The sequence below is a fragment of the Arabidopsis thaliana genome, chromosome 5, assembly GCF_000001735.4.
Source record: "Arabidopsis thaliana chromosome 5, partial sequence".
Classification (NCBI taxonomy): Eukaryota; Viridiplantae; Streptophyta; class Magnoliopsida; order Brassicales; family Brassicaceae; genus Arabidopsis; species Arabidopsis thaliana.
In genome coordinates this window covers 12,685,233-12,698,212 of record NC_003076.8, presented here as the reverse complement: position 1 = coordinate 12,698,212, position 12,980 = coordinate 12,685,233, and the positions used below count along the sequence as shown (strand labels likewise).

At 31.5% G+C, this 12,980-nt stretch overlaps 2 pseudogenes across 2 annotated transcripts; both read left to right on the top strand.

The window, feature by feature from the left end:
- Positions 1–3,482: 3,482 nt before the first annotated feature.
- On the top strand, positions 3,483–8,148 carry AT5G33415 (annotated as a pseudogene; the record flags this gene model as incomplete). The annotated part of the gene is made up of 1 exon: positions 3,483–8,148.
- Positions 8,149–9,733: 1,585 nt separating this feature from the next.
- Positions 9,734–10,880, top strand: AT5G33410 (annotated as a pseudogene; the record flags this gene model as incomplete). The annotated part of the gene is made up of 5 exons: positions 9,734–9,871; positions 9,986–10,256; positions 10,348–10,462; positions 10,562–10,704; positions 10,792–10,880.
- Positions 10,881–12,980: the final 2,100 nt, after the last annotated feature.

Here is a 12,980-nt window from a genome sequence, read left to right as displayed (position 1 = left end):
GAACATGTTTCGCCTAACAGAAGATGTCATTTCATTGAGTGTTTTGATTTTTATCGGATAAAAAATGCAGGTCCTGTTGAAAAGAAATTTGTTATAGGTGAGTATTTTAGTTTTTTCTGTTTTATATTCTGCTAAGTACAAAAAATGCTTTATAATTTAATACTTGGCTACTATAAATTTTCAGATGCTATGGGGGTCATTGAATCAATCTCAACAATCGGGAACATTCCTGTTGCTAGGAAATTGGAAAGTGACTATGAGAGTAGATAACTTACTTTCACAATTAAAGATACTTTGTAAGTTTAAAATACTACAATACATGAATTATTTATTTATTTAGACATGAATTGTCCGTATGATCTATATATCTCTTGGTTTATTTATTTGGTTTATTTCATATTATAGGTCCCAGTACATGAATTGTGTTGCTGTAGGAGATACATGTAATGAGTTTGAAAGAAAATTGTACAAGAAAATAAGTGATGTGGATTTTAAGATGGAGCCTGTGATAATTATTCTGCGTTTTTGGAAAATTTCTGAGTTTGAAGGTTATATTCTTTTTAATTCTTAGTATGATTTTTTCAATGCAATTTCATGAGATTTATGATTAACTATATCATGTGATTGTTAAACAGGAAATCCGTGCTTGATAAGCGTTTATGTTGTTCAAAAATTCACATTGATCCAAATTTTCGAGGAATAGACAAGAACAACTATCTATAATCTACTGCCTTATTATGTAAACATCGTCTATACAAATATGTAGTATATATATATTAACTTTGTTGGATTTTTGTTATCTGTTTCGTAGGCGTAACTTTGCTGGATCAGATAATGAAGATGATGACATTTTCATGGAGTTTAGAGTCCAATTTCTAATTTCTTTACTATAATGGAAATGTTGATACTGTCATTCTACTATGTCCTATGAACTATGTTTATTTTCTCTATGTTTTGTATTTTCATGAAGCATGTAAGACTCACAAGTGTTTGCCTTACAAATTTATGTTTAAAATAAGAAATTTACTAAATTCGATTTTGGTTATAGCTTAGTTCATAATTACAGAACATGTGAAACATACAATCTAATAGTTATTAGTATCTAACCTTATATGGCTCATTAAGTTCAACTCATTAGCTTCTCTTTTGAGACATCTAACATGCCACAATATATTTGCGAGTCAAAAAAAATGGAAATTTAGTAACTATATAATTGTAACAAAATTATTTCCTAATATTGTTTAGATTTTAATGATATATTTTGCCTACATTTATAAAAACGAAATTTAAAAGGAAACAATATTTAAAAGAAAGGCACATTATCTTCTTGATTATGTATACAAAATCTTTATAAATATACACATATCAAAACAAAGCATATTCCTATAGCTTTAGTTATTATTTCCTATAGAAATCTACATATTAGTCTTTAGCTGTATCATTCCCTATACAAGATGTTTCAATTTCGATGAACATTTTTATTACTAGATTATGAAGAAAAGAAGGGAATTTGGGGAGAATAGCAACCCAGATTCATTTCAGTCGTCAAAGAGGAACTGTTTAACTCCTATTTCTAGATTGCAATCTAATGTTACACAACAATATGCATCCAACATTAAGCAATGTGTTTCTCTAAAGTCTATTTACGGTAGAGTATTATCAGATCTTACGAATCTAACTCTGTTGATATAGAAGAATCACATAGTCCAGCATAAGTCAGCCTTTTACAATCACAACTAAGTGGGGAAAACTCTTCTCTAATACCTATCTATATATTCTATACATAGTTGATTAACTATTTCTTAAACTATGTATGAGTTTTTTTCCAAACTTATATATTTTTAGATGCAGATAGTTCTAACATAGACTTTACATCACCACGTCCGGTTAATCGTGGACCACAGTTGATATCACAAAGTCAAAATTCAGCAATTATTGATCATAGTCCTCTAGACACAGGTATTCAAGATTATGTAAGAGATAATTTGAAATATATAGAATATTCATGATGTTTCTATGATTTACTAATTATATTTTCTTATTTTAAACTTTTCAATACAATCTATAATAAATTGTCTCCAAATTTTAGGTAATCAAAAATTTACTCCAGTCAGGGTAAGACAATCAAGGTCAGAACTTGGTTCAAAGAATTTTCTATCTTCACTAAGATCAGAGGCTTTAAAAAGTAAGATTTAATATATACTAAACATTACATTCGCCTTCATATTTTTGATCACATCACTAAATGAATTTTTTTTTTAAATTACTCACTGCTTAAATATAATCAGGTTCGGCACATGTTGGAAACCATTTCAATCTCATATCAGTTCCTATAAGTAAGTCATATTCATATATAGGTTCATCTAAATATTCTCCATACAAAGGTGACTACACTTAAAACTATATTCAAAGTTTTCTTGATTGTAGTATTACCATTTAATTAGTTTTCCTGCCTCATGGATAGTTAACCAAGAGAAATCAAGAAAACAGATCAGGAAATCCATACCACAAATGTCATCAAATTTTGTATTACAGGACATAACGAACATACCAGATAGGAGAAGATAACTAAATGGTGTCGTAAATGATGCTTATGGTACTCCTGTAAAAACGAAAGGAAAGAATGTATCAAAAGGGAAAACTTCTAACCTTATTCGTTATAAAATATCATATATTATGCATTATTATAATATATGTTTAATATTATCATATGTTTAATATAATAATTAACTAAACATAATTATTTTCTTATTCTTTTACACATTCAACATTCTAATGCATATATTTTTGGAAATTTTATTATTCATATATTGAAAACATCACTCCTGCTCGCAATTCCCAAACACATACTATGACATCAGAGATCAATACCTTTCCTTCTTTCGTATTCAAAGACTACAGAAGCAAATTGAGAACCATAAGATCTCAGAAATTTGAAAATGTTAGGTTTAATATGTCACCACCAGCCGAAATAGGTTTGTATTTGTATTTAAATAAAAACATTTATAGTATCACAAAACAAAATATCATTAATTTTGATAATTATCAGTTTCTCTTAACAATGAACAAATTCTTGAAAAGACAACTGCGAAATCTAAATCAACCAATCCAAAGTATCGGAACTTAAAGGATGAATTTGCTGACGCTATATTGACAGAATCTTCCGAAGGCAAGTACAATTTAATCATTAATATTTTTCATTTTTGAATTGTTTTGATAAGTTATTCTCTTCAAAACCATTATAGATGATGATATCGAAAAAACATATTTATATAGCAGCTGTGATGAGGGGAATCTTACCATGTGTGAATCTGATGAAGAACCTCCTATTATCCAAAAAGATCTTTCAGGCGGAGACTTCAGTAATTTATCTACTAAACGAAACAAAAAAAAACAAGTCAGCAACGGATGATTCAAGTATGTAAACATAAAATAGATATTTTCATATTTATAATCTATTAAAATTATTATTTAGTATTGTAGGTTATGTAGATCATGGTGATCTGACTTACAAATGTCGTTTTTGTGGAGCTATAATGTGGTACGAGGAGCGTGTTAACAAAAGAAGGAGATCTAAAAATCCTACGTTCTCTCTATGCTGTTTACAAGGGACAATAAAATTACCATTTCTTAAAAAGTCTCCAGAATGCCTAACAAAGTTACTTACAGGAAAAGATCGATTAAGTAGACATTTTCAGAAAAATACCAGACCGTACAGAATGGTATTTTGAATGACTTCACTTGGTGGTAAAGTTGATAGGTCAGTTCAAAAAGGAAAAGGACCAAATATGTTTCAATTACAAGGAGCAAACTATCATCTCATTGGAAGTATGAAGCCTAATTACAACGACTATGCAAAGTTTTCACAACTTTACATTGTTGATACAGAAAATGAAGTTACTAATAGAGAAACTGTTCTAAGGTAAATTATTTTATTTTTATCAACTCAAGTATATGTTTATTTAAGTGTTGACATTTTTGAAATTTTATTTTTGCAGCAAGGGGAAAGGCAGTTCAACAACTAAAGCCAACAATAAACTGAAGCCGGAGATCATTAAAATGCTTATCGAAATGCTTGATGAAGTCAATCCATATGTTGAAAATTTCATAATAGCAAGGGACAAATTTGAAGCTAATACAAGTGAGACTTGCCATATGCGTATTGTTAGTTCACGTGTAGGTAAGGATGGGAGGAGTTATGATAATCCAACAGCTTCTGAAGTCGCAGCTGTAATTCCTGGAGATTTTGAGAAAGGAATGCCATCTCGTGACATAATTGTTGAAGAGAAAACAACTGGTGAAATTCATCCCTCTTATTTGCCACTACAATATCCTTTAATTCTCTGTTATGGTGAAGATGGTTTCAGAACTAAGATACAGAAAGGATATACTGGAAAAAGCAAAACCAGCAAGTTTAAGTCAATCAGTATGAAACAATGGTTTGTTTTTCTGATTCAGGAAAGGGAGCATGAAAGCCATACTCTTCTTCTGTGTAGGAGATTGTTTCAGCAGTTTTTGGTTGATGGATATTCAGCAATTGAAGCTAATAGGTTGTCTTATATTAAATTCAATCAATCAAAACTACGTTGTGAGAAATTCAGTAACATCAAAGAAGCGGTTGCTGCTGGAAACAAGAAAATGAATGAACAGGGAAGACCTTTGCTTATTCCTTCCTCATTCACCGATGGCCCTCGATATATGGTACAACAATATTACGATGTAATGGCCATATGTAAGCACTATGGTTTCCCAGATCTTTTCATCACTTTTACGTGTAATCCTAAATAGCCAGAGATCACTATGTATTATGAAGAGCGTGGTTTGAATCCTGATGATCGACCAAATATTATATGTCGTATCTTCAAGATTAAGCTAGATTCTCTAATGTTTGATTTAACTGAAAAACATCTTCTAGGCAAAACTGTTGCTGGTAAGTTAATTATTATAGTATTTATTTTAGTAGTATATATATATATATGTTTAAAATATCTCTGAATGTAAAGATGTTAATGTTTTTGATTCAGCAATCTACAACGTTGAGTTTCAAAAAAGAGGTCTTCCACATGCTCATATACTTTTATTCATGGAATCTAGGAGTAAGCTACCGTCTTCTGATGATATTAACAGGATCATTTGTGCTGAAATACCCAACAAAGAGAAAAATCCGGAGCTTTATGAGGTCATCAAAGAGTCAATGATCCACGGACCTTGTGGTGCAGCGTTTACGAATTCCCCATATATGGTAGATGGAAAGTGTTCAAAATTGTATCCTAAGCCTTATGCAGAATTGACTAAAGTAGGCAAAGATGGTTTTCCGATTTATAGGAGGACGCAGACGTCAGACTTTGTTGAAAAGTGTGGTTTTAAGTGTGACAATAGGTATGTTGTGCCTTCCAATGCGAAGCTATCGTTGCGATATCGAGTTCATATCAATGTGGAATGGTGTAACCAAACAGGTTCCATCAAATACTTATTCAAGTATATTAATAAAAGACTTGATCGTGTTGCTATTGTTGTTGAGCCGATAAACAAGAGTCAATCTTCAAATACAGAATCAGGGAACGTCCCTAAATATGATCAGCCGAAGAAAAATGAAATCAAGGATTACTTTGATTGCAGGTTTGTTTATAGGCTCATATGAATCTAAATATAAGCTTTATGTATACTAATAGAAGTAGGTTTTTATAACAGTTTATATGTTTTTACTTTTACTGTAGATATGTATCTGCTTCAGAAGCAATATGGAGAATTTTTAAGTTCCCAATTCAGTTTAAAACTACACCGGTCCAGAAACTTTCTTTCCACACAGAAGGAAATCAGCCATGTTGTTTCGATGAGGATGAAGATATTGAAGATGTTTCGGAAAAAAAGCAAACGAAGATTCTCAGTTTACTGCTTGGTTATATTTGAATAGCCACGATGATTTGGCAAAGACCCTCACATATTCAGAGATTCCAGCACATTATACTTGAGATGGTAAGAATAAGCAATGAAATCCGCGATTAAGAGGATTTTCTTTAGGTAGAATAAATTATGTCCCACGAAGAATGGAAGCTGAATATATTATGCTTATATTACTTAACATAGTTCGAGGTCCTACAAGTTTTGATGATATCAAAACCTTCAAAGGGATTGTTTACGAAACATTTAAAGAAGCATGTTGGGCTCGTGGAATTTTAGATGATGATCAAATTTATATTGTTGGTATCGTCGATGCAAGCCAATGGTTATTCGGAGATGATCTTCGAAATCTGTTTGCTAACATGATATTGTCTGAGTCTTTATCAAGAGCAGAACATGTTTGGGAAGCAACCTGGCACATTTTATCAGAAGATATTGAGCACAAGAAAATGGAAGATTTCAATAACCCAGGTTTGTACTCTAACTCATTCATACAATTTAAAAAATTTATGTTTCATGTAGCACATTTTAAAAATATGGTTTTTTGTGTGCTAATATGCGTTTCAGATCTCACTTTATGTGAAGCAGACAAGAGAAATTATACTCTTCAGGAAATTGAGAAGCTACTTCTTATGAATGGTTATTCTTTGACTAACCTTAAAAGATTTCCTCATCCAACAAGGGAAACCATTGATAATTCTAATAGATTGATTGTTGATGAGACGAGATATGTCATAAATGAGCAGAAAGAAAAGCACGATGAGTGGATTACGAAGCTGACAATGGAGCAGAAAGCAATCTACGATCAGATAATGAGGGCAGTTGAAAATCAATCTGGTGGAGTTTTCTTTGTTTATGGTTTTGGAGGCACTGGTAAAACATTTTTGTGGAAATCATTATCAGCTGCTATCAAATCAAAAGGGAAAATTGTGCTAAGTGCTGCATCGAGTGGGATAGCTTCATTACTTTTACCCGGTGGACGGACAGCACATTCAAAATTTGCTGTCCCTTTAAATCCAGATGATACGATTACGTGTGCAATAAGTCGGAATATTGATATTGGAGATTTAATGAAGGAAGCTTCTCTTATAATATGGGATGAGGCACCAATGATGAGTAAATTTTGTTTTGAATCATTTGATAGAAGTTTAAATGATGTGTTGGGAAAACATGATAACATGCCTTTTGGTGGTAAGGTTGTTGTCTTCGGTGGTGATTTTAGACAGATTCTGCCTGTTATTCAAGGTGCCGGAAGAGCTGAAAGAGTTTTATCTTCGTTAAACTCTTCTTATCTATGGGAGAAATGCAAAGTACTAAGGCTAACTAAGAATATGCGACTTCTAAGCAACAATTTGAGTACTGAAGAGGCTTTAGAGATTCAAGAATTTCTGATTGGATTTTAGTTGTTGGTGATGGGAAGATAGCCGAACCAAACGATGGAGAAGCCTTAATTGATATTCCTGAAGAGTTCTTAATTACAGAGGGAGATGATCCTATTGAAGCTATAAGTAATGAGATTTATGGAGATCCAACTCTTTTACTTGAAAAAAAGATCCTACATTCTTCCAAGAGAGAGCTATTTTGTCTCCTACCAATGAGGATGTTAATACTATTAATTAGTGTATGTTAGAGAAGCTACCAGGTGTGTATTAGAATAATATTGCCTTTGCATTATTTATTGCAGGTCAAAATTATTTTTTCAATTTTTATTTTTCTAATACAGGTGAAGAAATTCAGTACTTAAGTACTGATTCAATAGATCCTTCCGACACTTCTTCAGAGAACAATCTAGTGTTCACTCCAGATTTTTTAAACTCTATCAAGATATCAGGTCTACCAAATCATTTTCTACATTCGAAGATTGGTGCACCAGTTATGTTGCTAAGGAATTTAGACCCAAAAGGTGGATTCTGCAATGGCACTAGGCTTCAGATAACACAGATGACTCCCTCTATTCTATAGGCTGTTATTATTACTAGAGATAGGTGTGGTGATATAGTGTTGATTCCAAAGATTCTCATTACTCCATCCGATACCAAAATACCGTTCAAGATGCGTAGAAAACAATTTCCTATAGCTGTTGCTTTCGCAATGACCATTAATAAGAGCCAAGGACAATCTTTGAAAGAAGTCTGTCTTTATTTACCAAGACCAGTATTTTCACACGGCCAGCTATATGTAGCGCTAGCAAGAGTTACATCGAAGAAGGGTTCGAAAGTGCTTATTGTTGACAAAGATAAGAAGTTTCATACAAAAATAATGAATGTGGTATTCAAAGAGATTTTCCAAAACTTATAGTTTGATGAATATTTGGTTTTAATTAAGTTTGTTATTTTCATTTATTCTATTATATAATTATTTTACCATATCACATTCCGAGTTATATTTATTATAGTGCCGACGAATACTAATTACTAACTTTACGTTTTTAGTGACATGTTCCTAAGCAAAAATTTCATATTTACAAAATTTTATATGTCTCTAATTCTTATTTTAAATATTAATTTTAATCATACACGAATCTAATAACTTCTTCAACATTAAGATTTCGTATCTTCTCATTTATTATTTGAGAATATTATATATATTTTGTCAACATTAGATATTGATGTAACTGAATATATTACTGACAATATACTAATGTAACTGAATATATTCTGACAATAACCACTTACTATAATATCATCTAAATATTTCGTTGCCATCAATTTTCTCGATATTATTAACAAAATCTTTTGTTTCCTTGGAGATAACTCCAAATCTAATGAAAACCCTAGCACTAAGTTACATGATATTTTATATATATATATATATATATACTTCTCCTATAACTTTAGGATCTATCACAACACATTTTGTTACCACATCAATAAATTTAAATTCATTAGATCTACAACCAAAAGCAAACCATGCCAAGAGAGATAGCTTCAAAAGAAGTCGATGACCCTTTGGTCTTGGCATGGTTTGAGCTGAATACTTATAATTCAGAGGCTAGGCTCCTTACATTTGATGAAGTTGTTGATCTGAACAGAAATGAGAAAAAGTTCCAACTAAGGAAAAGATCTACCAAAATTGTTCGTGCTGTCTATAGTTCACGGAAAAGCGAAAGAAATATTGCTTTGAAATTGCTTATGCGTTTTATCACAGGTCCAAAAAATGACAAAGAGATGAGTACGTGGAATGGTATTGTGTATGAGACTTTCACAGAAGTGTGTGTTGTGCGAGGATTGATGTAACAATCGAGATGTCATTCCATTTTATTCAATGTTTTTGATTCAATTTCGTTAAGTTCTATAGTTTTATTTTCAAATTCTACTTTGTTATTCATACTTTTTTAATAAAAGAATAATTCATGTTTTACTTATCCTTTAAGTACCTTTGATTCCAGAAGATTTTTCCCAATATTTCCCTCTGTCCTTTACCTACATATTTAGAATAAAAGTAAATGAATAATTTAGTGTGTTGGTAATAAAAATGCATATTTCCTAAATATAAATAGGTGACTAATAAACCTTATATAGAGCTACTAAATTCTTGCCTAAATATAAATAGGTGAGTAATACATATCCATCTTACTAATCTAAGACTATTTACACGTAGATATTTATATCGATATACTGAACTATAGATATCATCATTTTTACTTAAAAGTTATAATTTAAATTGTTAGTTTTAACACTGAAACGATTCGTATTTCCTTTCAGTGAAAAACCTGAAATACATTGCATCTTTTGAGATATTACTCACCTTATATATACACTTAACCTTTAGTTGTCTATCAACCCTAAAACTTAGCAAATCGAAGACACAAGAAAAAAACAGAGGGTAACTTATGGCGCCGGTTCAGAAAATCTCCGATTTGAACGTGTACTCGAGTCGATGGAGTGTTTACGTGAAAGTCCTCTGTATCTGCGATCATCCTCCAACTATGTATGGTGATGTTACAACAATGATTTTGATTGATGATAAGGTTTGTTTCATATGAATTATAGTTATTTATCATAAGTTATTTTCCAGAAACTATGGAATATTCTCCAAGTTTTTATCTGCTATAATATATTGTGTTCCTTTTGCTAATTAACAGTGCAACAGAATCACTGCCACGGTTCCAAAAGGCAATTATCTGTACAATTTCAAGCGTGTTCTCAAAGAGGGCTTCTGGTTTCACATCTCTCATTTCCGTGTCATTTCCTTAGTCCACACTCTCAAGTATACTTGCAGCCCTCTTCATATCAAGTTTAAGTGGGATACATTCGTTTCTCCTATTCCAGAAGTGGAGAAATCTGATTTCAGTGACTGGATTTTCCCCAGTGACCTTGAGAATTCTTCTACAGACAATGATCTGGATGTCACTAGTAAGTATTTAGAGAACTATTCTCATGCTTTCTTATTGGTGTACTTTAGTCATTATAAAGATAGATTAATAATTTTTAAAATTATGCTTAGATGCTGTTGGTGTGGTTTCAAGTGTGTCTTCTATAAAGAGGTTTCTCTATGTCTGTCGCCAAGGTGAAACAGATTATGCAGCCAGATATGTTGCAGTCGAGATTATGGATAATTGGTAAGTTGATAAATTTATAGATTTAGAATAAGTTAAGTTGCAGTCTTTATCTTTACCTTATATGGAATGAGTATTTAGCATAAGTTACAAATGGTATAGGGAACAAAAAATCAAGTGTATTGTTGTTGGGAAATGCTGTGAGTTGTTTGTTACCAATTGGTTTAGACGCATTAGTAGACCAACATACAACTACGAACCAGTTGTATGTGCTGTGCGCTTCTGGAGAATCGCTTATGTTCAAGGTTAGTTTTCTAACATATCACTTAGTTAAACATGACTGTTGTTCTGTTTTGACTTGTTTGTAACTTATATTTTTATTCTCATGTCAGGTGAGAATGTTTTACTAAGTGAACCCGGGTGTTCACGTCTAGACATAGATCCAAGTTTCCCTCATTTTGATCTTGCAAGTTACATGTAAGTGTATAAAGATTTTAACATTTCTGTAAACATTGTTGGATTTCCATTGCGCAACTTCAAATTCGTTTCACCGACTAATTGAAATTCCGGTTGACTTATGTAATTGATTGATAGGACCAATTTTGAGCAGCCGATTGCGATTGTAGATTATAATTCAATCTGTATGAATAAAATCAATTAGCTGTTCCATGTGTATCGGATTTCTCCATAATTAAATTGATGAAGAAGTTGATTGAATCCAATTATAAAAACTTCAAATCGAATTTCATAAAAATGCTTACTTGATATGTGAATCAATTTGTGCAAAACCAAGTATTGAATTGTAATATGAGTTGCATGGGTGTTAACGGATGTTTAAGATTTGTTGTATGAAATTGATGAATCGTTGTCGGGATCATAGAACTGAAGAAGATTGATTTCTGTAAGAAATGTTGACTTACCAAACGGAATAACGGAATAAGAAATGGGCTTATAAACGTTATAATAAAATGGGTATTTCCTGAAATTTAACATTTTACTGGGCATCTTTTTCCAAAAGTCTGCACTTTACCGGTCCGTTTTCTTCTTTGTTTATTCATGATTTGTAGCTTAAAGTTTACAATTAGAAAGTAGTTAAATTATGTAAATAAAATATTTATAATTTCTGACACAAAAGTTTTCCTAAGCTAGCTAATAAATTTATCTAAATATATCGATCAAATTTGAATATATTAAATTATGCTACATAATATTACTCTATCAGTATTCCTATTTTTGTAAAGTTCTTTCGCTCTACTTTTTTTCCTAATATCAGTGCGCACATTTGTTCCGTGTTTACGATTTAATTTTTAAATTGACGTAAACAAAGTTTGTTCGCTATACTTTATTTCCTAATATCAGTGCATACTTTGTTTCGTGTTTACAATTTATATTTTTAGTTTATGTAAACAAAGTTCTTTCGTTATACGTTATTTGCTAATATGATTGCGTACTTTTGTACCCTGTAAATGATTTAAATTTTTACCTTTCTCTTTCCTAATCGTCAATTATCCCTATACTAATATTATATTTTTGATTACGTCATTTCCAAATATGCTCTGTTTTAAAAATACGTAAGCACGTTCCACTACTCTTAAATATTCAGAACCAAAAATATTTCACCGAGCTGTAGCTCGGGTCCGATCATAGTGATTTATTAATTCATATAGTCAACAATAAAATATATAATCTCTAACAAGAGGCATGCGATCATAAACCCAAAAATAATTGTAGATGACCATGGTCCATTAACCCTAAACCTTAAACTTTAATCCATAGACACTAAAGCTTTAACCATATACATATACCCTATACCATATACCATCAACCCTAAATCCTAAGCCCTAAACTTTAAACCTTCTTATTGTTGCCCGTAAATATTAAGCATAAATCCTCTAAACATAAACCAATTGAGAAAATAGAAAATTCATATGATTCATTAATTCATGTGGTCAACAATGAAATATATAATCTCTAACAAAAAGCATGTGACCACAAACCCAAAAATAAATTTAGATGACCATGGTCCATTAACCCTAAACCCTACACTATCTACCATACTCTATAATCATTGTAAACAATCATACTTCCTTAAGACTTAATCCTAAACCCTAAGCACTAGATACTAAATTTTATCAACATCTTTTACATAACGTAACGCTTGTTTTATGAATAATATTATTAAAACGCAATCATTTTAAATTTTCATCCGTCCACACACATCCACTAAACTCTAACCAGGTGGTCATTTTAATCATTTTGAATTATCGACCATCTATGCACATCCACCAAACTCTAACCACCTAGTTTGCATAATAGTAATTTGCATTCAAATGAGAAGGACAAAATAGTAATTTGCATACAGATCATTCTTTTCGTGAAAACCTAGCCGCCTATCACTCTGCATTTTTTTTTATATGATTTTTTTGTATTTTTCCATTTTTTAATGATTTGCTCATTGTTTTAAGAGATGAAAACTGCATAAAACCACACACATCCACCAAACTCTGATCATGTGGTCATTTCAATCATTTCGAATTATCGACCATCCATGCATCGTTGTATCTTGGTTAACTTAGTTTAG